This window comes from Hemitrygon akajei, chromosome 4 (genome assembly GCF_048418815.1).
Source record: "Hemitrygon akajei chromosome 4, sHemAka1.3, whole genome shotgun sequence".
In the NCBI taxonomy this organism is placed as follows: domain Eukaryota; kingdom Metazoa; phylum Chordata; class Chondrichthyes; order Myliobatiformes; family Dasyatidae; genus Hemitrygon; species Hemitrygon akajei.
The window spans coordinates 184,669,131-184,696,760 of record NC_133127.1 but is presented as its reverse complement, the minus strand read 5'-3'; positions in this window follow the sequence as shown (position 1 = coordinate 184,696,760).

The following is a 27,630-nucleotide window of genomic DNA, read 5'->3' as shown; positions in this document are numbered from 1 at the left end:
ATGCCATTAGCTTTCTTCACTGCCTGCTGTACCTGCATGCTTGCTTTCATTGACTGATGTACAAGAACATCTAGATCTCATTGTACTTCCCCTTTTCCTAACTTGACTCCATTTAGATAGTAATCTGTCTTCCTGTTCTTGCCACCAAAGTGGATAACCTCACATTTATCCACATTAAACTGCATCTGCCATACATTTGCCCACTCACCCAACCTGTCCAAGTCACCCTGCATTCTCATAACATCCTCCTGACATTTCACAGTGCCTCCCAGCTTTGTGTCATCAGCAAATTTGCTAATGTTTCTCTTAATCCCTTCATCTAAATCATTAATGAATATTGTAAACAGCTGCGGTCCCAGCACCGAACATTGCGGTACCCCACTGGTCACAGCCTGCCGTTCTGAAAGGGACCCGTTAATTGCTACTCTTTGTTTCCTGTCAGCCAGCCAATTTTCAATCCATGTCAGTACTCTGCCCCCAATACCATGTGCCCTAATTTTGCCCACTAATCTCCTATGGACTTTATCAAAAGCTTTCTGAAAGTCCAGGTACACTACATCCACTGGCTCTCCCTTTATCCATTTTCATAGTTACATCCTCAAAAAACTCCAGAAGATTAGTCAAGCATGATTTTCCCTTCATAAATCCACGCTGACTCGGACTGATCCTTCTACTGTTATCCAAATGTGTTGTAATTTCCTCTTTTATAATTGACTCCAGCATCTTTCCCACCACTGACGTCAGGCTAACCGGTCTATAATTCCCAGTTTTCTCTCTCCCTCCTTTCTTGAAAAGTGGGACAACATTAGCGACCCTCCAATCAGCAGGAACTGTTCCTGAATCTATAGAACATTGGAAAATGATTACCAATGTGTCCACGATTTCTAGAACCACCTCTTTAAGTACCCTGGGTTGCAGACCATCAGGTCCCGGGGACTTATCAGCCTTCAGACTCAACAGTCTATCCAACACCGTTTCTTGCTTAATATAAATTTCCTTCAGTTCATCCTTTACCATAGTTCCTTTGGCCACTATTACATCTGGGAGATTATTTGTGTCTTCCCTAGTGAAGACAGATCCAAAGTACCTGTTCAACTCATCTGCCATTTCCTTGTTCCCCATAATAAATTCACCCGTTTCTGTCTTCAATGGCCCAATTTTGGTCTTAACTATTTTTTTGCTATTCACATACCTAAAGAAGCTTTTACTATCCTCCTTTATATTCTTGGCTAGTTTACCTTTGTACCTCATTTTTTCTTGGCGTATTGCCTTTTTTGTTATCTTCTGTTGCTCTTTAAAAGCTTCCGAGTCCTCCGGTTTCCTGCTCATCTTTGCTATGTTATACTTCTCTTTTATTTTTATACTGCCGTTTACTTCCCTCATCAGCCACGGCTGCCCCTTACTCCCTTTAGGATCTTTCTTCCTCTTTGGAATGAACCGATCCTGCACCTTCTGCATTATTCCCAGAAATACTTGCCATTGTTGTTCTACTGTCTTCCCTGCTAGGGTATTGTTCCATTGAACTTTGGCCAGCTCCTCCCTCATAGCTCCATAGTTCACTTTGTTCAACTGTAATACTGACACATCCAATTTTCCCTTCTCCTTCTCAAATTGTAGGTTAAAACATATCATATTATGGTCTCTACCTCCTAATGGTTCCTTTACCTCGAGGTCCCTGATCAAATCCGGTTCATTGCACAACACAAAATCTAGAATTGCCTTCTCCCTGGTAGGCTTCAGTACAAGCTGTTCTAACAATCCATCTCGGAGGCACTCCACAAACTCCCTTTCTTGGGGTCCAGTACCATTCTGATTCTCCCAGTCTACCTGCATGTTGAAATCCCCCATGAGAACTGTATCATTACCTTTGCGACATGCCAATTTTAACTCTTCATTCAACTTACACCCTACATCCAGACTGCTGTTTGGGGGCCTGTAGATAACTCCCATTAGGGCATTTCTACCCTTAGAATTTCTCAGTTCTATCCATACTGACTCTACATCCCCTGATTCTATGTCCTCCCTTGCAAGGGACAGAATATCATTCCTCACCAACAGAGCCACCCCACCCCCTCTGCCAGTCAGTCTGTCCTTTCGATAAGATGTATATCCTTGAATATTCATTTCCCAGGCCCTGTCCGCTTGAAGCCACGTCTCTGTTATTCCCACAACATCGTACTTGCCAATTTCCAACTGAGCCTCAAGCTCATCTACTTTATTCCTCATACTTCCAATGACTGTACTCTTTCCCATAGATGCTGCCTGCACTGCTGAGCTCCTCCAGCATTTTGTGTGTTGTTTAGGTTTCCAGCATTTGCAGATTTTCTTTTGTTCCTATCCCATCTAGTCCTTTTACAGTATGGGAGTCCTAGTCAGAATGTGGAAAGTTAAAATCACCTCCTATAACAAGATTATGTTTCTTTCAACAGTCTGCAATCTCCTGCAAATTTGTTCTTTCCATCCCCTCTGACTGTTGGGTGGTCTGCAATATAGCCCCATTAACATGGTCATACCTTTCTTTTTTGTCAGTTCCACCCATAACAGCTCATTAGGGTGAGTTCTCTAGTCTATCCCAACTGATCACTGCTGTGACATTTTCCCTTACTTCCTCCTTTAATCCCTCTCACTCTGCCACATCTAAAACTACAAACCCTGCAATACTGAGCTGCCAGTCCTGCCCCTCCTGCCACCAGTTCTCACTAATGGCTACAATTTCATAATTCCAGGTGTTGATCCATGCTCTGAGCTCATCTGCCTTTTCTACAATGTTTCTTCCATTGAAATATACACAGCTCAGGGCTTTAGTCGCACCATGCCCAGCCCTTTGGTTTCCGACTTTGTCCAAGGTCTTACCAACGCCTGCCTTTACAACCTCTCCACTATCTGCTCTGACACTCTGGTTTCCATCCCGCTACAACTCTAGTTCAAACTCCACCGTGCAACAATAGCAAGCCTTCCCACTAGGACATCAGTCCCCTTCAAGTTCAGGTTTAAACCATCCATTCTGTACAGGCAACACGAGTGAATCTGCAGATGCTGGAAATAAATAAAAAACACGAAATGCTGGCAGAACTCAGCAGGCCAGACAGCATCTATGGGAGGAGGTAATAACGACGTTTCGGGCTGAAACCCTTCATCAGGAGGACCGGTACAGGTCCCACCTTCCCTGGAAGAGAGCCCAGTGATCCAAAAATCTTAAGCATTTCCTCCTGCACCAACTCCTTAGCCACATATTAAACTGTACATCCTTCCAATCTCTGGCCTCACTAGCACATGCCATGGGTAGCAATCCTCAGACCACAACCCTGGAGGACCTGCCCTTTAACTTAGCACCTAACTCCCTGAACTCCTCTGCAGAACCTTGTCTCTCGTCCTACTAATGCCATTGGTACCTACATGGCCCACAACTTCTGACTGTTCACCCTCCCACTTAAGAATACCAAGGACTTGATCCAAGATATCCCAGACCCTGGCACCTGGGAGGCAACATATCATCCGGGAATCTCGTTCTCATTGACCGAGCCTCCTTCCAGCTCGCCTCTTCTCCCTTCTTCCCTTTTGAGTTACAGAGTCACTCAATGCCAAAAGGAGATGACTGCTGTGGCTCTCCTCTCCCGGTCATTCTTCCTCACCAGGTGTACCTGTTGTTGAGGGGGATAGTCGCCCGGGTAATCTGCACTGGCTGTTTAACCCCTTTCCCTTCCATGTGATATTTAATGATAATAAAATTGTAAATACCATTTGGCCAGCTCCTTTGTAATATGTGATAGCAGAATGACAACAAGCAAGCTGTGAAACAGTCTGAGGTGTCAACTTTGCAACTGCTGATCTGTTGATTCTTGAGTGTTTTTCACCAGAATTTCAATGTTTTCGATAGTCACCACAAAATCATTAGCAGAAGTGAGAAAATTCAAAAGAGCCGTCTCTTCACAAAATGAAGAAATAGCTATAAATAGCCATCGATATAAGGACCCGACGTAGATTGGGAGACCGCTTTGCCGAGCGCTTATGCTCCATCTGCTGATAAAAGCAAGGTCTGCTGTTAGTCACCTATTTCAATCCTACTTGCTATTTCCCCTTCCATTATGTCTGCCAATGGCATCCTCTACTGCTGTGATGAGGCTGCACTCGGGCTGGAGGAGCAACACCTTATATTACGCCAGGGTGGCCTCCAACCTGATGGTATGAATATTGGTTTCTTGAACTTCTGGTAATTGCTCACCCTATCACCATTCCCCAATCCTGTTTCCCTCTCTCACCATATCTCCTGACCTGCCCATCACCTCCCTCTGGTATTCCTCCTCCTTCCCTTTCTTCCACGGTCTTCTGTCCTCTACTATCAGATTCCCACATCTCTGGCCCTTTATCTCTTCCACCAATCAACTTCCCAGCTCTTTATTTCATCCCTCCCCCTCTCCCAGTTTCAGCCACCACCTATCACCCTGTACTTCTTCCTCCCTCCCCCCACCTTCCTACTCTTTCTCTTCAGTCTTAGCCTGAAATGTTGACTGTTTACACTTTTCCATAAATGCCGTCTGGCTCGCTGAGTTCCTTCAGCATTTCATGTATGTTGCTATAAATAACAATTACTTAATTGTAGGCCTCCATTAGTCTCGAGAGACCATGGATTTGCACCTTGGAAAGTTTCCAGGACACAAGCCTGGGCAAGGTTTTTTATGAAAGACCGGCAGTTGCCCAAGCTGCAAGTCTCCCCTATCCACACCACCGGTTATCCAAGGGCATTAGATTACTTAATTATGCATTAGAAAAAATGGTTTTGTTCAGTTTATAAAAATTCCGAGTAATTGTTTGGCTTGTACTGCTTTTGATGCTCCCTTTCAATATTCGCCAACATCCCAAACGGGGTTAGAAATGAAAGGTACAGAATTTAGGCTAAATCCGGATGACATTTTCATTAGATGGCACAATATGGGAGGTTCTTGCTTGCCATGTCATGAGAGAATAGAGCAGCAAAGGAGAAGATGCAAAGAGGTACCCAGGGATAATAATATGCCACACCCTGGGAAAGGCTTCACTGCTAACGCAATGGTCTTTCAGTAGAAGCAGGGTTTGGGTTATGGTTAGAGATAACGGGTGCTTTGGAATGTCAGCCGTCCAATGACAGGAGTGTCTTTTACGTGCCGCGTGCCTGACACTGGTGTGTGAACTGGGTCTTTGGTTCGGCGAGAGATAAAGGGAGAAGATGATGGAGAGAACTGGTTGCAGGACTCGACCCGGAAGCGGAGCCACGATCTGACGAAGGACAGGGAGATCAAAGGAGGATCGGCAAAGGGGGAATCATGAGCTCCAACTTGTGCACATTAGACTGTTTAATTAAAATGGGGCCCTCTACTTTTATTGAACTCATTTCTGCATACCTTGACACTGTCTTATCCCCCCTTGTTCAATCTCTTCCCACCTATGTTCGTGACACTTCTCAAACTTTGAATTTTTTCAATGATTTTAAGTTCCCTGGCCCCCACCGTCTTATTTTCACCATGGACATCCAGTCCCTATATACCTCCATCCCCCACCGAGATGGTCTCGAAGCTCTTCGCTTTTTTTTGGATTCCAGACCTAACCAATTCCCCTCTACCACCACTCTCCTCCGTCTAGCCGAATTAGTTCTTACTCTCAATAATTTCTCCTTTGGCTCCTCCCACTTCCTCCAAACCAAGGGTGTAGCCATGGGCACCTGTATGGGTCCCAGTTATGCCTGCCTTTTTGTTGGCTTTGTGGAACAGTCCATGTTCCAAGTCTATACCGGTATCCATCCCCCTCTTTTTCTTCGCTACATCGACGACTGCATTGGCACTGTCTCTTGCATGCGTGCTGAGCTCGTCGACTTCACTAACTTTGCCTCCAACTTTCACCCTGCCCTCAAATTTACCTGGTCCATTTCCGACACCTCCCTCCCCTTTCTTGATCTTTCTGTCTCAGTCTCTGGAGATGGCCTATCTACTGATATCTACTATAAGCCTACAGACTCTCACAGCTACCTGGACTATTCCTCTTCCCACCCTGTCTCTTGCAAAAAGGCAAAAAGGCACCCTTCTCACAATTCCTCCTTCTCCGCCGCATCTGCTCTCAAGATGAGGCTTTTCATTCCAGGACGAAGGAGATGTCTTCCTTTTTTAAACAAAGGGGCTTCCCTTCGTCCACCATCAACTCTGCTCTCAAACGCATCTCTCCCATTTCCCGCACATCTGCCCTCACCCCATCCATTCGCCACCTCACTCGGGATAGGGATCCCATTGTCCTTACCTACCACCCCACCAGCCTCCAGGTTCAACGTATAATTCTCCGTAATTTCCGTCACCTCCAACGGGATCCCACTACCAAGCACATTTTTCCCTCTCCCCCTTCTGCTTTTCGCAGGGATCACTCCCTACGTGACTCCCTTGTCCACTCGTCTCCCCCATCCCTTCCCACCGATCTCCCTCCTGGCACTTATCCTTGTAAACGGAACAAGTGCTACACCTGCCCTTACACTTCCTCCCTCACCACCATTCAGGGCCCCAGACAGTCCTTCCAGGTGAGGCGACACTTCACCTGTGAGTCGGCTGGTGTGGTATACTGCGTCCGTTGCTCCTGGTGTGGTATACTGCGTCCGTTGCTCCTGGTGTGGCCTTTTATATATTGGGGAGACCCGACGCAGATTGGGAGACTGTTTCGCTGAACACCTAAGCTCGGTCCTCCAGAAAAAGCAGGATCTCCCAGTGGCCACACATTTTAATTCCACATCCCATTCCCATTCTGATATGTCTATCCATGGCCTCCTCTATTGTCAAAATGAATCCAAACTCAGGTTGGAGGAACAACACCTTATATACCGGCTGGGTAGCCTCAGTAGAATCCTGAGGTAAGAGATATCAGAGGAAGATTGGTCTCTTTCTTCTTGATGAATTAAGGTACGGATAGGTAAATTAAGTTACTGTTCACACATGGTTCCTCATTGAGCTGTCAGTGGTGGACAGGGTGAGGAGGTCCAAGTCATTAGCTGTCAACATCCCAGAGGGTTTATCGTGGGTCTGACATATCGATGCCATCCCGATGAAGGCGTGCCAGTGGTTACCCTTCATAAAGAGCTGGAAGAGAGATCTGGAAAATGTCCATGGATGCACCGTGGAGATACGTTTGCATCACCATCTGGTCTGGAGGCTTCAATTGACGGGATCAAAAGAAGCTGAAGAAGGTTGTAGACTTAGCCTGCTCCTTCGTGGGCACAAGCCTCCCCACCACTGAGGACATCTTCAAAAAGTGATACTTCAAGAAGGGGTATCTATTATTAAAGACCATCACCAGCCAGATCACGCTCTCTTTTCATTACTACCACAAGGAGATCCACACTCAACAGCTTCTTCCTCTCCAACATCAGATTTCTGAATGGTTCATGAACATTATCTTGCTCTGCTCTTTTGCAGCATCCACTTATTTATTTATACATCTATTTATTTGTTAATACATCTCTGTCTGCCTATGTAAGCATGTATGCATTTATCATAACATAATGCTTTTTCTTTATGTCTTGAACTGTACTGATGCCATAAAGCTAAAAATTCCATGACATATATCAGCATTTATAAACCTGATTCTGATTCAGTTTGTAAGTCGGAAATGTAGCCACCCAACAACATATTTAAATAAAATCATAGGCCAACTAAGGGCGGTGGGCAGTTCAGCCAGTGTGTTCAAGTCAACCATACACAATTCTCTGCATTATGCAGCATTATGTCCACAAACCGAGTTTGGACAAGGTAGAAGATGCCTGCAGACCCACAGCAAATGACAAACTATCCTCTCTGCCTCCTCAACACTCATTCAGATGAGCAGGTGGTCAAAAGCTGGGGGGACATGTAGTCCTTTTTTTTGTTCTCTCTCTGCCATCACTCTGTCTGTTCTCCATCTCCCTCTGGTGCTTCCCACCCCTCCCCCTTTCTTTCTCTCTAGGCCTCCCGTCCCATGATCCTTTCCCTTCTCCAGCTCTGTATCCCTTTTGCCAATTACCTTTCCAGCTCTTAGCTTCATCCCACCCCCTCCGGTCTTCTCCTATCATTTTGCATTTCCCCCTCCCCCTCCTACTTTCAAAATCTCTTACTATTTTTTCTTTCAGTTAGTCCTGACGAAGGGTCTCGGCCCGAAACGTTGACAGTGCTTCTTTCCATAGATGCTGCCTGGCCTGCTGCGTTCCACCAGCATTTTGTGTGTGTTGCTTGAATTTCCAGCATCTGTAGATTTCCTCATGGTAGCCATTTTAATTCATGTTTTGGGATGTGCTTTGTTCAATTTGTTCATTTGCAGATGATGCTGAAAAAACCATTATTTATTGTCCAGCACTCACACCTACTGAATTATACTGGTCGCTCGCTGATCTCACTGGGATTAACAGCCAACCATACAGTTGCATCTGAAGTCACTTGCTGACTAAAACCAGACAAAGCTGACAGATTTCCTTCCCAATTGCACTTTTATAACGTTCTAGCATTTCCAAAGTCATGCTTACTAATATTAGCTTTTTTAAAGAAAAATTCAGACATTTCTAATTATTTTGAAGTTTGGTCATCAAAGGGTACAGCAGAATATAGATCTGTTCCAGATATGGATGGAGAAATGACAGATTTACACAGGAGACTCTGCATATGTTGGAAATCTAGAGTAACACACAAAAAATGCTGGAGCAACTCAGCAGGTCAGGCAGCATCTATGAAAAGGAATAAACAGTTGACGTTTCAGGTTGAGATCCTTCAACAGGACCTGCTTCTTTCCCTCTGTCATCCAATTTCTGAATGGACATTGAACCCATGAACACTACCTCACTACTTCTGTCATTTCATTCTCCATTACTTACTTAAATTAACTTTTTATAGATATATATATTTCTTACTGTAATTTGCAGTTTTTTATTATTGTGTATTTCTATGTACAGCTGCAGCAAAGCAACTAATTTCATGACATAAGACAGTGATATTCAACCTGACTCTGATTCCTATTCTGCACTGGTTTCTTTCCACACGATATAGGTATCCGGGTTTGTATGTAAATGACCATTGTAAGTAGCCCCTGGTGTGTAGTAAGTGGTAGAATGGGGGAGAAGAGTTAATGGGAATGTGGGATAAGTGTTTGAGACTACTGAGGGATCAGTGTAAATGGATGTTAGATATGTGAACTCAGTGGCTCGAGAGGCCTGTCCCATGCCATATTGGTATTGGAATTGCTCTCTTAAATATTTAAAGGTTTAAAGATTGGTTTATTTCTCACTTGTGCATCAGCATGTACAGTGAAATGAGATGTTTGTCAGCGATCAACACAGTTACATGGATGTGCTGGGGGCAGCCCCAAGTGTCTCCATGGTTCCGGTGCAAATATAGAATGCCCCAACTTACTAAGCTGTACATCTTTAGAACGTGGGGGGAAACCGGAGCACCTGGAGGAAACATACACCATCACGGGGAGAACGTACAAACTCCATACTGACAGAGCCCGAATTGAACCTGGTCGCGTGCACGGTAGTTGCTACTTTTCCGTGCTTCCCCATTGATAGTTACCCCTACGATGATGCAATCATGTCACTGATAGAGATTGGTGAAGTGCCACCTGCTCTTTTCCGTGTCTGTTTCTTGTTGGCCACAGGATTTTTGTTCTCTAAAGAGTGTTCTGAGAAAATAAAGCTTAAATGAGCCATCTGGCTCCAGTTCCTGAAATGTGTGTAGACAAATGTATTTAATGTCGGAGTGTTGAGTGGTAGTGGAACATCATGCATTCTGCATTCATTACAATCTGAGGAGATTTGGCATGGCCCCAAAGGCACTTGCAAATTTCTACAGATGCTCCCTGAAGAGCATTCTAACTGGCTGCATCACTGTCTGGTATGGGGGTGGGGGAGGAACACTGCACTGAATTGTAATAAGCTGCAGAAAGATGTAAACTCAATCAGCTCCATCATGGACACTACCTCCATAGTATCCAGGACATCTTCAAGGAGCGATGCCTCAGAAAGGAGCATCCATCATTAAGAACCCCCATCAGCCGGGTCATGTCGTCCTCTCATTATTACCATCAGGGAGGAGGTACAGAAGCCCAAGGGCAGATACTCAATGATCCATAAACAGCTTCTCCCCCTCTGTCATCTGATTCCTAAATGGACATTGAACACCTGAACACGACCTCTCTACATTTTTCTTCTCTTTTTGCGCCACTTATTTAATTTAACTTTTTGAATATATATACTTCTTACTGTAATTTACAGTGTTTATTATTATGTATTTCAATGTACAGCTGCTGCGTAACACCAAATCTCATTATCCTGGTTCTGATACTGAGCTGGTTTCTTCCCACAACTGAAAGGTATCAGTGTTCATATGTTAATCACCACTGTAAGTAGCCCCTGGTGTGCAGTACGGGGTAGAATAGGGGAGAAGAGTTAATGGGAATGTGGGGTGAGTTTTTGGGACTACTGAGGGATCAGTGCAAATGAATGATTGTTGTGTGAACTCAGTGGCTCGAGTGGCCTGTCCCATGCCGTATTGGTATTGGAATTGCTCTCTTAAATATTTAAAGGTTTAAAGATTTGTTTATTTCTCACTTGTGCATCAGCATGTACAGTGAAATGAGATGTTTGTGTCAATGATCAACACAGTTACATGGATGTGCTGGGGGCAGCCCCAGGTGTCTCCATGGTTCCAGTGCAAACATAGAATGCCCCAACTTACTAAGCTGTACATCTTTAGAACGTGGGGGGAAACCGGAGCACCTGGAGGAAACACACACCATCACGGGGAGAACGTACAAACTCCATACTGACAGAGCCCGAATTGAACCTGGTCGCGTGCATGGTAGTTGCTACTTTTCCGTGCTTCCCCATTGATAGTTACCCCTACGATGATGCAATCATGTCACTGATAGAGATTGGTGAAGTGCCACCTGCTCTTTTCCACGTCTGTTTCCTGTTGGCCACAGGATTTTTGTTCTCTAAGGAGCGTTCTAAGAAAGTAAAGCTTAAATGAGCCATCTGGCTCCAGTTCCTGAAATGTGTGTAGACAAATGTAATTAATGTCAGAGTATTCAGTGGTAGTGGAACATCAGACATTCAGCACCATGTTTTGCCACTGCAAGAGATTCCCAGGAGGGTAAAGGAAATGGTTCAAGGATGTTCTCAAGTCTTTTAGAAGAAATGTGACATCCTCACTGGTTCATAATGGCCTGTGCGACCAGTCAGGATGTAAAAGGAAGATCCTATAACATTGAACATAGAACATAGATCTAGAAGAATACAACATAATACAGGCCCTTCAGCCCACAATGTTGTTTCCACCTTTTAGCCTACTCTAATATAAATTTAACCCATCTCTCCTATGTAGCCTTCCATATTTCTTTCATCCAAATGCCTACCAAAGAGTCTTTTAAATGTCCCTAATGCACCTGCCTGTACTATAACACCTGGCAGCATGTTCATGCATTTATCAGTCTCTGCATTAAAAACTTACCTCTGACATAACCCTGATACTTTCTTTGACTCACCTTAAAGTTATCTTGTATCAGCCATTTCTTTGCTGGGGACATAAGACATTCCTAAGGCATTCAATTCAAGTTTAATTGTCATTTAGCCTAACATGAATACAGCCAAATGAGGCAGTGTTACTACGGGAGCAAAATGCTAAAACACGTTACCAACTGTCACACACAGGAAAACATTCACGGAATAAAACAGTCCTGACGTCCCACTCCCGCAACACCACACCCTGATGCCCAGCCCTTGCATATACAAATCAATTAACCCATATGGAGTTTGTTAACTTATATGTGCTGTTATGACCGCAGCTCCCTCCTTCTTGAGAATCGCAAGATCGCTATTAATTCAGGTCTTGGACCCAAGGAATGAGAGAGAATCCTTAAGGTTTTGGAACGTGTCCTGGCCCCTCAGCAAGACAAAGCCACGGATAACGGCCATTGTCTCTTGGAGACACCTTTGTGGATTGGGGACGGGGCTACGTGCAAACCCTCAGGGCAACGTGGGCTGGGTGACGGGGAGAAATTGCATCATCCCAACCTGATTGACATCTGAGACCCCGTGAGTCCAGATAAAAGAGGGGCTGTAGAGACAGCCCCTCAGACGCACCAGAAGAGACGCTAGCGATCCCGTAATAGCGGGCAGCCATTTGAAGGAAGCCACATGCGTTCGGTTCCCTTTGCCTGGAAGCCGGTGGCGGGTATCACAGAAATGATTTTCTTGAACTAACAACGGGGAACCAACTCCCCCCACACATCGGATCGGCCTCATCAAAATACCCGGGCAAGTTTATTTTCTCACAAATCTCTCTCTCTCCAACAAGTGAAAACCCAGCGGTCCCCAAAACCCAGAAGCTTGCAGGAACTGAGTGACTTGCATATTTCCAAAGGACAATATATTACCCCCTAGACAAACGATAGAGCTACTTCTTATTGATGATTATTACTATACCCGCACTTTAGATTGAGTATTGACGACGTATATTATCTGAATGTTTGTATTAACCTTATTTTTGTGCCCCGTTATAAATAAAAACTTTTAAAAATAGTACCATCAGACTTCAACGGACCTCTCTATCTTTGCTGGTAAGTGACCCAGTTACGGGGTACGTAACAGTGCCCTCTAATCCAGGCAGAATCTCTTCTGCACCCTCTCAAAAGCTTTTGCATCCGTCCTATAATAAGGCAACCAGAATTGAACACAATGGTCCAATTGTGGTCTTCTAACCTAGAGCTGCAACGTTTCTTCATGGCTCATGAACTCAATAGCCCTTAGCTCCTCATTTCTCTTCTCAGTGTAGAACGGACTATTTTGTCCCAGGCTCAGTAATGCACAGTTACTTTTGGGACAACTATATCTTCTAATTACAAAGGAGCAGGGTAGTCTTTTCAGGTGTGTTCCTCCATGGCAGGAGTTATTATGCCATAGAACACACCATTAAGCAAGGGGTCCGTGGACCTCAGACTGGGAACCACTGCTGTCAATCTTCTCTCCTCCTGGCTGTGCCAGACTGCAACAAGTTCCTAATCCAGCCATCCAAGAGAAGTTGACACCTAGGTATTCAAGTTGGTGAATCCAGGGCTTGAGGCCTGAAGTTCAGGGTCCCGTCGTCGTTCAGTCCAGAGCTTGGAGTCCTGTCGCTGGCAAGTCCTGGGACAGTGAAGTTTGAAGCCCGAAGGTCGTTCACAAGTGTGGACGTCAAGGCCTGATGGCAAAAGCCCTGGCACTGGGTGTCGGAAAATCCACCGGGGACATTGAGTCCAATTGAGGCTGGAGGCCCATATGTGGTCTGTCCTGAGGTGGCAGGGACTGTCTGTGTGTGTGTGTGAGTGGGTGGACTGGAGGGAGGAAAGGGTTTGGTTGGCTGTTGTTGTTGTTTGTACTGTTCCGCTGAACACTGTGGCCATGCAATGTTGGCACCGGAGGGCTGGCCCCTGCACATTCCCCTGAACAGTGTGTTGGTTGTTAACGTAAATGACATGTTTCACCGTATGTTTCAATGCACACGTGATAAATAAACGATCATGAATCATCTGGGTCTGATCCACTCCTCCTCTACCTGAACCTTCATCATGGGAATGGGAATAATACCATTCCCAGGCTGAGATAGATGACCTTGGTGTTCAGCCTGATGGGTTTTTTTGGTGTTGATGCAGAGACACTCTCAAAAGTGCCATAGAATTTTGGCGGGTGCAAGGGTGTCAAAGGATATAGGAGAAGGCAAGAGAATGGGGTTGAGATGGATAATAAATCAGCCATGATGGAATGGCAGAGCACACTCGATGGGCCAAATGGTCTAATTCTGCTCCTATCTCTTATGGACAATACAGCAACTAAGCGAGGAACTCGAACATTAAGTTGTGGTACTGTGAAGTAGTTGGCTTAAAGTGGTCTAAGGATTTTATTTCCCGAATGACTAAACAGACTTTCATATTGTTGTAGAAGTCTTTCCCAATATGGTTGTGAAATAGTCTCACTAAATACATTCTTCTAGTCCAGCTTTGTTTTTTTCTCTAACTCCTCCTCCGCCAGCCAAGCATTCTGCATCGTTTGATCTTTATAAATAACTACACATTGCATCAGACCTGTGGCCTTTATCATCTCACCAGAATATAGATCCAATTTTGCTAACAGATTGCTAATGGCATTTTGTTGAAACTTTTGAGTATGTGACCACCCCGAATCCAGATATCAGCAGTTGCAAAATTATTTCATGTAATACATTAGTCATTAACTTTCACTTCAATGTTAAATTTGTTGCATTTTCCCATCACTGTTCCATATGGCTATAAACTGAGCTTCAGTTTCAGAATACTTAAACACTTCAGAGTCAGAATGAGAATAAAATTTAATATCTCTGGCATAGACTGTGAAAGTTGTTATGTGGCAGCAGTACATTGCAATACATAATAAAATCTGTGAATTTCAGTTAGTATATATATATATATATATTTAAAAAGCCGTGCAAATAGAGTAAGGTAGTTGTGTATTTGATATTTCAATAATATTTGAGTAACTTTGTATAAAAGTATATTTGTTGATTAAGCATTCTTGTTTGTTTAAATATTTTATTGCAGGTTATATGTAAAATACATAAATTGCTTCCGTCGTCATGCTACCATATGATACATAAGCACTTCTCTTAAAGTAAACTTCAACTAGACCCATATTCCCAGATTCCCATGTCCTCATTGGAATTCGTTTAATGTTTTAAAGTTACAAAACTTAACAGTAGTGTTTATGGGTATTCAACGTCCATTCTGAAATCTGATAGCGGAGGGGAAGAAGCTGTTCCTGAGTCATTGAGTGTGTGCCTTCAGGGTCCTGTATCACCTTCCTGATGGTAGCAATGAGAAGAGGGTATGTCCTGGGTGAAGGGGGTCCTTAATGATGGATGCTGCCTTTTTGAGGCACTGCTCCTTGAAGATGACCTGGATGGTGGGGAGGCTGGTGCCTATGATGGAGCTGAACTGAATGTTACACAAGCCTTGTTATTAGTTGTGCCTTGATACTAGGGATGTTATTATTCTTACTAGGGCCTGTACACTTTCTTTCAACAGATAGTGTTTTTACTTATTTTTTATTTAGTATACTTTATTTATTTATTTTACTTATTTTTTTATATACAGCATGGTAGCAGGCCTTTCCAGCCCAATGGGCCCCTGCTGCCCAGTTACACCCATTTGATCAATTGACCTACTAACCCATTCATCTTTGGGATGTGGGAGGAAACCGGAGCACCCAGAGGAAACCCACGTGGTCACGGGGAGAATGTACAATGTTCATTCAGACAGTAGTGGGAACTGAACCTGGGTCATGGGTGGTGTGAAGTGTTGCATTAACCGCTATGCTATCGTGAAACTCCAAATTTTCTATTGAAGTTGGCACAGTCAATGCATCAGTAGCAGCTTTTCCTGATCACCCTGTTTGTCTCACTCAACCAGTTCACATGTACGATGAAAGGGTTAGAGTGGTCTTAGAGTAGGGTAACAGGTCAGCACAATATTGCGGGCTGAAGAGCTTGCACTGTGCTGTATTGATCTATATTCTATTTACATGTATCTTTTTCTACAATAAAGTTCCAAACTGCAGATCATTGATGGTAGATGCATGCAGTAACAGGGAAGACAACTATGTTCTATGTCACACACACAAGATGCTGGAGGAACTCAACAGGTCAGGCAGCATCCATGGGAATGTACAAACAGTCAACGTTCTGGGCTGAGACCCTTGTTCAGGACTGTCTTGAAGAAGGGGTCTTAGCCCGAAGCACTGTTCCAATTTACCACGTTGCCATCCATATCATTGATATAGATGACAAGCAACAATGGACCCATTAGTGTTGCACGCATCTAGTCGCAGGCCTCTAGTAGACGAGGTAACCGCCTACTGCCATTGTCCAATCCAATTTACTATTTGTTCTTCCACTCATTCCTGTCCCACCAATCAATATGATCCTGGCTGATCTATGTTGGCCTCAAATCCTCTTCTCTGTTGGTTAGAAACATAGAAACATAGAAAGCCTACAGCACAATGCAGACCCTTCAGCCCATAAAGTTGTGCCGAACATGTCCCTACCTTAGAAATTACTAGGCTTAGCCATAGCCTTCTATTTTTCTAAGCTCCATGTACCTATCCAAAAGTCTCTAAAAGATCCTATCGTATTCGCCTCCACCATTGTTGCCGGCAGCCCATTTCACGCACTCACCACTGTCTGCGTAAAAATCTTAACCCTGACATCTCCTCTTGTACCTACTCCCAGCACCTTAAACCTGTGTCCTCTCGTGGCAACCATTTCAGCCCTGGGAGAAAGCCTCTGACTATCCACACAATAAGTGCCTCTCATCATCTTGTACACCTCAATCAGGTTACCTTTCATTCTCCGTCACTCCAAGGAAAAAAGACCGCTTTCACTTAACCTGTTTTCATAAGGCATGCTTCCCAATCCAGGCAACATCCTTGTAACAACACACACAAAACGCTGGTGGAACACAGCAGGCCAGGCAGCATCTATAAGGAGAAGCACTGTCGACGTTTCGGGCCGAGACCCTTCGTCAAGACTAACTGAATGGAAAGATAGTAAGAGATTTGAAAGTAGTGGGGGGAGGGGGAAATGCAAAATGATAGGAGAAGACCGGAGGGGGTGGGATGAAGCTAAGAGCTGGAAAGGTGATTGGCGAAAGTGATACAGAGCTGGAGAAGGGAAAGGATCATGGGACGGGAAGCCTCAGGAGAAAGAAAGGGGGAGGGGAGCACCAGAGGGAGACGGAGGACAGGCAAACAACTAAATATGTCAGAGATGGGGTAAGAAGGGGAGGAGGGGTACTAACGGAAGTTAGAGAAGTCAATGTTCATGCCAACAGGTTGGAGGCTACCCAGCCAGTATATAAGGTGTTGTTCCTCCAACCTGAGTTTGGATTCATTTTGACAGTAGAGGAGGCCATGGATAGACATCAGGATGGGAATGGGACGTGGAATTTAAATGTGTGGCCACTGGGAGATCCTGCTTTCTCTGGCGGACCAAGCGTAGGTGTTCAGCGAAACGGTCTCCCAATCTGCGTCAGGTCTCACCAATATATAATAGGCCACACCGGGAGCACCGGACGCAGTATACCACACCAGCCGACTCACAGGTGAAGTGTCGCCTCACCTTAAAGGACTATCTGGGGCCCTGAATGGTGATGAGGGAGGAAGTGTAAGGGCAGCTGGCATTAACTTTCGTTAATGCCCCTCCTCCCCTTCTTACCCCATTCCAAGTTTTCATGTTTTATTCTTTTACAACACTAAATCACCATGGATTTAATTTGGCCTTTTTGACACTGATCAGCAGGAAAAGTCTTTTTCATGTCGAAGTGAAAACAGATCTGTACAAAGTGATCTGAGTTAATTACAAATATAAAACACAAAATAATTGATTGCATAAGTATACACTCTCTTTAATATGACACACCAGATCATCACTGGTGCAGCCTGTTGGTTTCAGAAGTCACATAATTAGTTAAATGGAGGTTACCTGTTTGCAGTCAGGGTGTTTCAACTGATTGGAGTAAAAATACACCAGTATCTGATAGCTGGTGCTGCCTCATAAAGGGCTTAGGACGTTCCCATTGATTGATAATCATGTTTTGAGCGTCAAGAATTGAGAATTTAAGGAACCCCTGAACATAGGTTCAGTGCTCAATTGTAAGCTGACTAGTGATATTGGCTAGAATTTGTTTTGTGCTCAGATCCAGTTTGATACTGTATCTCGAACCTTTGTTCGGATACCCCAGTCAAACCATCCTTGTCAAGGACTCTGATCACAGCCCGATTGAGCCAACGTGGGACCAGCAGGGTATCTGAGCCTTTTGTCAGCTGTGGCCAGCTACAGTGAGAACATTTCCAGACAGAGCCTGGAGATACATGACCTCCTGGTCAGTGTGTGCCAACTGTTGCAGGCAGGAAGCTAAAATCGCTTGGGTGAGGTTATCGGTCGCTCTGCGGAGCCAGTTCATCTTCTGACCCCAGAGAGATTTGACAGTAACCCAGGCTCTTTCTGTGGCTTTCTTGTCCAATGCTCATTAGTATTTGAACTCCAGCCATCACTGTCCCTTCAGAGTGCAGAAAGATGGCCTTCATTATCTCTCTTCTGACTGGAAGAGGCCTGGCCTGGGCCACCGTGCATTGGGAACGTAGGTCAGAGATTTGCTCAGACTCGGAGGCGTTCAGGGTCACCATGAGGAAGGTGTTTCATTATCCCACTGGAGCAAACTGAACATCAGATTGCCTGATGAAGATTTGACGGGGGGGGGGGGGGGGGGGGGGGGACGGCCAGCAGACGATTATGCGTTCGAATTTTGGACCTTGGTGTAGAAGAGTGGTTGGAATGGGGAGGCAAACACAAGGAAATCTGCAGATGCTGGAAATTCAAACAACAACACACACAAAATGCTGGTGGAACACAGCAGGCCAGGCAGCATCGATAGGGAGAAGCGCTGTCGACGTTTCGGGCGCTTGACGAGTGGACAAGGGAGTCGCGTAGGGAGCGATCCCTGCGAAAAGCAGAAAGGGGGGGAGGGAAAAATGTGTTTCCCTGCAAAAACAGAAGGAGGGGGGGAAGGAAAAATCGCTCCCTACGCGACTCCCTTGTCCACTCGTCCCCCCCCATCCCTTCCCACCGATCTCCCTCCTGGCACTTATCCTTGTAAACGGAACAAGTGCTACAACTGCCCTTACACTTCCTCCCTCACCACCATTCAGGGCCCCAGACAGTCCTTCCAGGTGAGGCGACACTTCACCTGTGAGTCGGCTGGTGTGGTATACTGCGTCCGGTGCTCCCGGTGTGGCCTTTTATACATTAGTGAGACCTGACACAGACTGGGAGACCATTTTGCTGAACACCTACGCTCGGTCCGCCAGAAAAAGCAGGATCTCCCAGTGGCCACACATTTTAATTCCACATTCCATTCCCATTCTGATATGTCTATCCATGGCCTCCTCTATTGTCAAAATGAATCCAAACTCAGGTTGGAACAACACCTTATATACCGGCTGGGTAGCCTCCAACCTGATGGCATGAACATTGACTTCTCTAACTTCTGTTAATACCCCTCCTCCCCTTCTTACCCCATCCCTGACATATTTAGTTGTTTGCCTGTTCTCCATCTCCCTCTGGTGCTACCCCCCTTTCTTTCTCCCGAGGCCTCCCGTCCCATGATCCTTTCCCTTCTCCAGCTCTGTATCACTTTTGCCAATCACCTTTCCAGCTCCTAGCTTCATCCCACCCCCTCCGGTCTTCTCCTATCATTTCACATTTCCCCCTCCCCCCACTACTTTCAAATCTCTTACTATCTTTCCTTTCGGTTAGTCCTGATGAAGGGTCTCAGCCCGAAACGTCGACAGCGCTTCTCCCTATAGATGCTGCCTGGCCTGCTGTGTTCCACCAGTATTTTGTGTGTGTTGGAATGGGGAGGTTTTGGTCATGCTATACTGCCACAGACTCTGAGACAAATAGAAGGATGCCCTCTCCTTGGGACAACCAGCAGAGAACTTAGAGGTTCTCATCGACCAGTACATCGGTTTTGATAATTGTCTGGCAGAGCAAAAGCGGGACCACTTCAGGAAATCAAAGAGAACTGGTCTGAGCCCTGTCCCTACCCATTGCAGTTCCACTCCCCAACCTCAGGCCATGACCAATCTGTCACCTGCTCCATATCCAGTTGAATCCTTGCAGGTCAGTTGCAGTACACTCTCTGCCAATGAGGTCCCAGCATTGGAGTCAAGGTTGCTGCATTTACTCCGGGGAAGCAGGTCACTGCGGGTCGAACGTCCGAAGCTGCAGCCACCTGGAGAACTGCTAAGACCATCCAGTGTCAGGAGGACTCTGACGGTAGCAGCCACTGTGTCCAATCCCATGGTTTCTGGTTTCGTGCTGAAGGCAGAGTTCATCTGGGGTAAGAACTTGAGGCAGGTGGAGGCTTTTGTGAACTTGGGGGCAATGGGTAACTTTTGATATTTAGAAACCACCCATCCATTCAACATACCATAAGTGAGAGTTGAACCAGTCCATGCCCACAACTGTCTTGGACAGTGACCTGCTAGGTTCTGGGCAGATCCAGCACCAGACTATGGTTTTGCATATGAGGATGAGGGATCATGTGAAAGATATTAGTCTCTCCATTATTGACTCTCCACTCATACCCCTGATCCTTGGATACCTTTAACTGACCCACCATAACCCATCAATGGACTGCAGGGAGGGGAGACTGATTGCTTGGTCCAGTCGTTGTTCCAACACCCAGAATCTCCAGTGGCCAATGACTTACAAGCGGGCAGACTTCAGTACAAGGAAACCTGAGACTTCTGGACACCTAGTCCTGTTCTCAAAAGCAGACAAGCTGGTTCTGGCCAATGGAGCAGCGTGAGTCCCGACAGAGTCCAGTTGAAATCCCACAGGAACTAGAGAGGGGGAATTTCTAGGTCAGGAGAAGATCAAGGAGATGCCCAGGCAATCTGGGTGACTTGTCGCTAAGCTGAAGGGAACCAGCTGCCCGGCCTCAGGAAGAGAAAGACCCCTGTATGCCAGTCCTAGAAGCCTATTCCTGGGGAAAGTCTCACTGCCGTTGCCTGTGGATACAGACAGAGAGTCAGACTCTGATTTGACCACTGTTTCCACAGATGAACTCTGTGACCTTGGAGAGAAGATTTTGAAGCCTGTCAAATTACCCTGGTCACCAAAGTCGTCTCAGGAGACATCCTTGAAGGAAGGTCCAGAAGAGATAGCAACACCTGAACCGGTCAAAATCCCGTCCGTTTACAAGGACTTAGAGAAGGTTTTACAGCAAGGGAAAAGCCTTGACTCTTTCACTGCACCAACTATGACCATGCCATTAGATCTGCTCCCCGGAACTTTACCTTTGCAGGGTTGTATGTACTGTACACGCTCTCAGGCCCAGCGAGAAACACCATGGAGGAGTATATAAAGGAAGTCCTTGCCACGGGCTTCATTCAGTCCTTCACCTCACCCGCCAGCGCAGGTTTCTTCTTCATACAAAAGAAAAGATGGGAGCCTGCAGCTGTGCATTGATTACAGGGGATTAAACTGACCAAGGATCACTTCATCCTTCCTCTTATGAATACGGCTTTTCGAGATGCTCCAAGAAGCAAGGGCATTCACAAAATTAGACTTCTGGAGTGCCTGCAATCTGGGCCATAGCAGGGAGGGCAAATGAGTGGAAGATGGCATTCAATACACTGACCGGACACTACGAGTCCTAGGTTATGTCCTTCAGCCTTACAAACACCCCAGCCATTTTTCAAACCTTTATGAACAATGTGCTCCAAGATACTTTCTATAAGTACGCCTTTGAGTACCTGGATGATGACCTAATCCTCTTGAAGTCCATGGAGGAGCACATTGCTCAGGGACATTTTAAAGAGGCTACTAGACCTTGGACTTTACGTCAATTTGGGGCAGTCAGTTTCATGTGACAACTGTTTCATTTTTGTGTTTCGTCATATGAATACAATATGTGTTTCGTCATGAGGATATGATAGGGCCTTTTAAGAAACTTTTGGATAGGTACATGGAGCTTAGAAAAATAGAGGGCTATGGGTAGCCTGGTATTTCTAAGGTAGGGACATGTTTGGCACAACTTTGTGGGCCGAAAGGCCTGTACTGTGCTGTAGGTTTTCTATGTTTCTATATCTAGTCGTGATCTCAAGAGGGACCCTAGCAAGACCCAGGCAGTCAGAGACTGGCCTCCACCATCCAATAGCAAACGTGTCTAATGATTCCAGGGGTTTGCTAAATTCTACAGGAGATTTATCCGAAACTTCAGCTCGGTGGCCGGTTGGCTGCTGGCTCCAACTAAGCAACCCACAGGCCCTTTTGTCTGGACTGCTGAAGAGGAAGCTGCTTTTGCAGAGCTTTAACAGTGGTTCATGACAGCTCCAATGTTGTTTTTATTTTCGAACTCAGACATTCCCTTCATCCTGGAAGTGGACACCTCAGCTGTTGGAGTGGGGGCCATCACCTTCAAATAGTCAACTGCACCCATGTGCATTCTTCCCCAGGTAGCTATCTCTGCAAAGAGGAACTATAACATCGGGAATTGGGAGCTTCTTTTAGTTATGTTAGCTTTGGAGGAATGACATCACTGGATGGGGGGGTCCAAGAACCCTTTTATCGTTTGAACTGACCACATGAATCTGGCCTATATTCAGGAGTCCAAGAAGCTGAATTCCATGCAGGCCAGGTGATCTTTGCTTTTTAACCAGCTTAATTTCATCCTGATCTATCGACCGGGGTCTAAGAACCAGAAGCCTGATACCCTGTCCTGTCAGTGTGATGAACCCGAACGAGAGGAGCAACCTATCACCATTTTGCCCCAAGCCAGGGTTGTGGCGCCAGTTTTTTTGGGGAATCGATGCTCTTGTTCACAAGGGCCAAGCGCAAGGGGAGATTCCTGGGAACTGTCCTCCGAGTCAGCTGTTGGTCCCAAGTACTGCAATGGGAACATTCATCAAGAATGATCACAGACTCAGGGATTGCCAAGACCCTCAGGTTTATCAAGAGGAGGTATTGGTGGCCTGGAGTGATGAGAGAAGTTCAGCAGTGCGTGCAGGCATGTGAGGTGTGCACCCAGAACAAGGAGCCCTGCACCTGACCTCAAGGGCTACTTCACCCCCACCTATTCCAAGAAGACTTGAGGCACACATCTCATGGACTTTGTCACAGGTCTCCAGCCATCCAAGGAGAAGTCAGTCAATATGGTGGTTGGCGACTGGTTTTTTGAAAGTCTACAAGATTATTGCCTTGGAGAAGCTACCTTCCACCGCAGAGATGGCCAAGATTGGCCTGGACCTGGTCTTCAGGGTCCACAGACTCCCATTGGACATTATCTTAGATTGTGGTCCACAATTCTCATCACATTTCTGGAAGGCTTTCCCTGAGAAGACATACCCTGAGCTGACAGGCTCAGAAAGACCTTATGAGTGGTGCGACCACTTGTTTTGTTGATTTCTGCCCACATCACCATACAACACTCGGTGCATGGGATGTCTCTGTTCTAGTGCCAGTTTGGTTATCCTCCGCCTCTTTCCAGAACAAGAAGTTAAGGTTGTGCTCCCTGCAGCAGAAGATCTTGTCCAACACTTCAGGAGAAATGGATGAGGGCAAGAGAGATTTTCCTGGTCTTTATTGGAAGAGCAGAGGCCAAGGCGTACTGAAGGAGAAGTCTGGGACTCATGTTACAGCCTGGACAACAGGTCTATCTGTCTACTCATGATTTGCTTCTCCGAGTGGAATCTAGAAAGTTGCTGCCCAAGTTCATTAGTTCCTTTAAGGTCCTGAGGAAAGTAAACCTGGTGGCTTACACCTTGCAGCTCCCCAAGACCCTGAAGATCAACCCCACCTTCCAAATTTCTAAATTAAAACCTGTCTGCATCAGCCCTTTAGCCCTGCTGCCACCCAGGTTTATCGAGGGGTAATAGGTCTTTGCGGTGAAAAGACTTTTGGACTCGTGAACTGTTTGAGGTGTTCGGCAATAACTAGTGGACTGGGAGGGAATTGGACTGGAGGGAAGATGGTGGGTGCTGGAAAGAGACATAGTGGATCAGGCTCTCATCCACGATTACCATCACTGCCTTTCCGAGCAATCAGAGCTGTTGGGTGGTTGTGGGGGAGGGTGGTCCAGTTACAAAGCACTCCCAACTATGCCAGCTTCTGAGATTTAAGCATTCTAACTCTCTGGAGTACTGATAACTGGCATGGACTCTTTAGGGGCTCAGGATGTTCCTGTTAATTGATAATCACGCTTTGGGCACCAAGAATTGAGAATTTAAGGAACATCTGGACATGGGTTCATGCTCAATCATAACCCTACCAGAGTTATGATTTAGCGTTTGTTTTGTGCTGAGATCCAGTTTTGAACCTTGCTTCAGATACCCCAGTCTTTGGGTCCAAAGCATTCTTATCAAGGATTCTTGTCACAGTATACACCCGAGAGTTCTGAAAGAGGTGGCTGAAGAGACTGTGGAGACATTAGTAATGATCTTTCAAGGATCACTAGGTTCTAGAATAGTTCTGGAAGACTGGAAATTTGGTAATGTCACCCCACTCTTCAAGAAGGGAGAGAGGCAGAAGAAAGGAAATTGTACACCAGTTAGTTAAGGCCTCAGTGATTAGGAAGATGTTGGAGTTAAACGTTAAGGATTCGGTTTTCTGGGTACTTGGAAGCCCATAATAAAATAGGCCATAGTCAGGATAGTTTCCTGAAGGGGACATCTTGTCTGGTAAATCTGTTGGAATTAGTTGAAGAAATAACAATCAGGATAGACAAAGGATAATCGGTTGATGTTGTGTGCTTGGATTTTCAGAAGGCCATTGACAAGTTGCCACATATGAGGTGCTTAGCCAGCTACGAGTCTGTGGTATAATGGGGGAGATTCTAGCATGGATAAAGCAGCGGCTGATTGGCTGGAGACAAAGAGTGGGAATAAAGGGAGCCTTTTCTGGTTGGTGGGTGGTGACTAGTGGTGGTCCACAGGGGTCTGTGTCAAGACCGATTTTTTTTATGTTGTATGTCAATGATTTGGATGATGGGATTGATGGTGTTGTTGCAAAGTTTGCAGCCGATACAAAGATATTTGGAAGTGCAGGTGGTTTTGAGGAAGTAGAGAGGCTACAGAAAAACTTGGACGGATAAGGAGAATGGGCAAGGAAGTGGCTAATGGAATACAGTGTTGGGAAGGGTATGATCATGCATTTTGGTAAAAGAAATGAAAAGGTTGACTGTTTTCTAAGTGGAGAAAAAACAGAAAAATCTGAGGTGCAAGTGGACTTGGGAGTCCTTGTGCAGGATTCCCTAAAGGTTAATTTACCACTTGAGGGCTCGAGGTGTGGAGCAAATCAAGACGGTGCTGAATGGTGACTCCTTTGCTTTCATCTTCAGAAACAGCTCTATTCCTATCTTCTGTCTCTTTTTTTTTTACTTTTTAAGATTCTTTTGAAGACCCTGATCTGGAGTTACACCCTGACTTCGGTTCTTTGCAGGAATAGGACCTGCTCTCAGGGCCTCGTCTCCAGCCATCTTTTGATATCCCCAAGGACGCAGCCTGGAAGACTAGTGCGCCTTCAGAGTGTTGGATTTTCAAGCTGATGAACTTGACTGAGGTGTCGCGGGAGAACACAGAACAGCTGGTCTGCTGCTGTGGGCTGTGTGTCCAGAGCCCTGAGCCCTGGAGCCAACTCTCTGGGCGCAGAGCTTGGAAAAAGTGACGCAACAGATTTTTAGCATCATGAATCAATGAGTTGTTTGTTATGTCTACCCTGTTGCTGTGAAACAGAGACATTTCTTTTTCCCAATTAAGGAAAGAAACAGCCTGTGGTATGTCAAATTGCTGGGTGAACGAGGAGTTTTTGGGGTACTGCAAGTCTGTCTTTATCGATGCCTTGCTGCACACTGGAGGGCGCTGATGCTTTTTTGCCAGTGGGGGGGTCATGGCTTGCTGCTGCTTGTGCGTGGGAGGGGGAGCTGGGGGGGGGGCTTTGGGGTTCTAACGTTTAATGTCATTCATTCTTTGGGGAGCTCCTGTATTCATGGATGTTTGCGAAGAAGAAGAATTTCAGGATGTATATTATATACACTTCTCTGACATTAAATATACCTATTGAGTCTGTGGTGAGGAAGGCAAATGCGATGTTGGCATTCATTTCAAGAATATAAAAGCAAGGATGTAATGTTGAGATTTTATAAAGCACTGGTGAGGCTTCACATGGAGTATCGTGAGCAAGTTTGGGCCCCATATCTTAGAAAGGGTGTGCTGAAGCTGGAGAGGATTCAAAACGGTTTTATGAAAATTATTCCTGGATTGAATGACTTGTCATATGAGGAGTGTTTGACGTCTCTGGGCCTGTAATCAATAGATTTCAATGACGTCACTCCTCATTTTTCTGAATTCCATCAACTAATGAAAGGCCTTGATAGAGAGGATGTGGAGAAGATATTTCCTACGGTGGGAAAGTCAAAAATTAGACACAGACTCAGAATAGAGGAGTGTCTTTTTAGAAGAGAGATGAGTAGGGATTTTTTTTTAGCCAGAGGGTGGTGAAGCTATGCAATTCATTGCCACAGGCAGAGTGAAGGCCAAGTCTTTATGTATATTTAAGGCAGAGTTAGCTAGATTCTTGACTGGTTGGGACATGAGGGATAAGGGAAGAAGGAAGGTGATTGGGGCTGAGAGGAAAAATGGATCAGCCATGATGAAATGACGAAGTAGACCCTGGGCCAAAATGGCCTAATTCTGCTTCTATATCTTATCGTCTTGGGACCTTGTATCACAAATCCTGGTTATGCGACCACTGTTGCCAAGCAGACAATCTCTGAAGAGTATTGATAATGGCTGGGATCAACCGCCTTGCAAGGACACTGCCCTTGAGAAGGCAACGGCAAACCACTTTTGTCCAAAAATTTGCCAGGAACAATCACGGTCACAGGAAGACCATGACCATAAATGTCACACGACGTGGCATGTAACAAAATAATGAATGATCAGATCTCTCCCCATAACTGAAGTCCACTAATTAAAACAACATCCTGGTGGACATGGTCTGCATCCCTAACAGTATAACCACATAGTTCCTTCCGTGTGGTGACCAAAATTACACACAATTCTCAATGTGCGGTCAAACCAGTGTTTTGAAAAGCTGGAACACAACATCCCAAGTTCTACATTCTTTGTCTCGACCTGTGATAACAGAATCAGAAACATGCTAATCATCACTTTCATATGCCATGAAATTTGTTTTGTGGTAGAAATGCAGTGCAAGATATAAAAATAACTATAAATTACTATAAATAAACAAATCATAGATAAATAAACCACAGCTGCTGCGCAGGTTGACTCAGTGGTTAAGAAGGCGTACAGCGCATTGGCCTTCACCGATCGTGGGATTGAGTTTAAGAGCCATGAGGTCATGTTGCAGCTATATAGGACCCTGGTCAGACCCCATTTGGAGTACTGTGCTCAGTTCTGGTCACCTCACTACAGGAAGGATGTGGAAACCATAGAAAGGGTGTAGAGGAGATTTACGAGGATGTTGCCTGGATTGGGGAGCATGTCTTATGAGGATGGGTTGAGTGAACACAGCCTTTCTTCCTTGGAGCGATGGAGGATGCGAGGTGACCTGATAGAGGTGTACAAGATGATGAGAGGCATTGATAGTGTGGATAGTCAGAGGCTTTTTCCCAGGGCTGAAATGGCTAGCATGAGAGGGCATAATTTTAAGGTGCTTGAAAGTAGGTACAAAGGAGATAAAAACATAGAAAACCTGCAGTACAATACAAGCCCTTCAGCCCACAAAGCTGTGCTGAACATGTCCTTACCTTAGAACTACCTAGGTTTACCCTTAGTTCTCTATTTTCTAAGCTCCATGTATCCATCCAGGAGTCTCTTAAAAGACCCTATCATTTCAGCCTCCATCACTGCTGCCGGCAGCCCATTCCATGCATTCACCACTCTCTGACATCTCTGTACCTACTTCCAAGCACCTTAAAACTGTGCCTTCTCATGCTAGCCATTTCAGCCCTGGGAAAATGCCTCTGACTATCTACACGATCAATACCTCTCATTATTTTGTACCC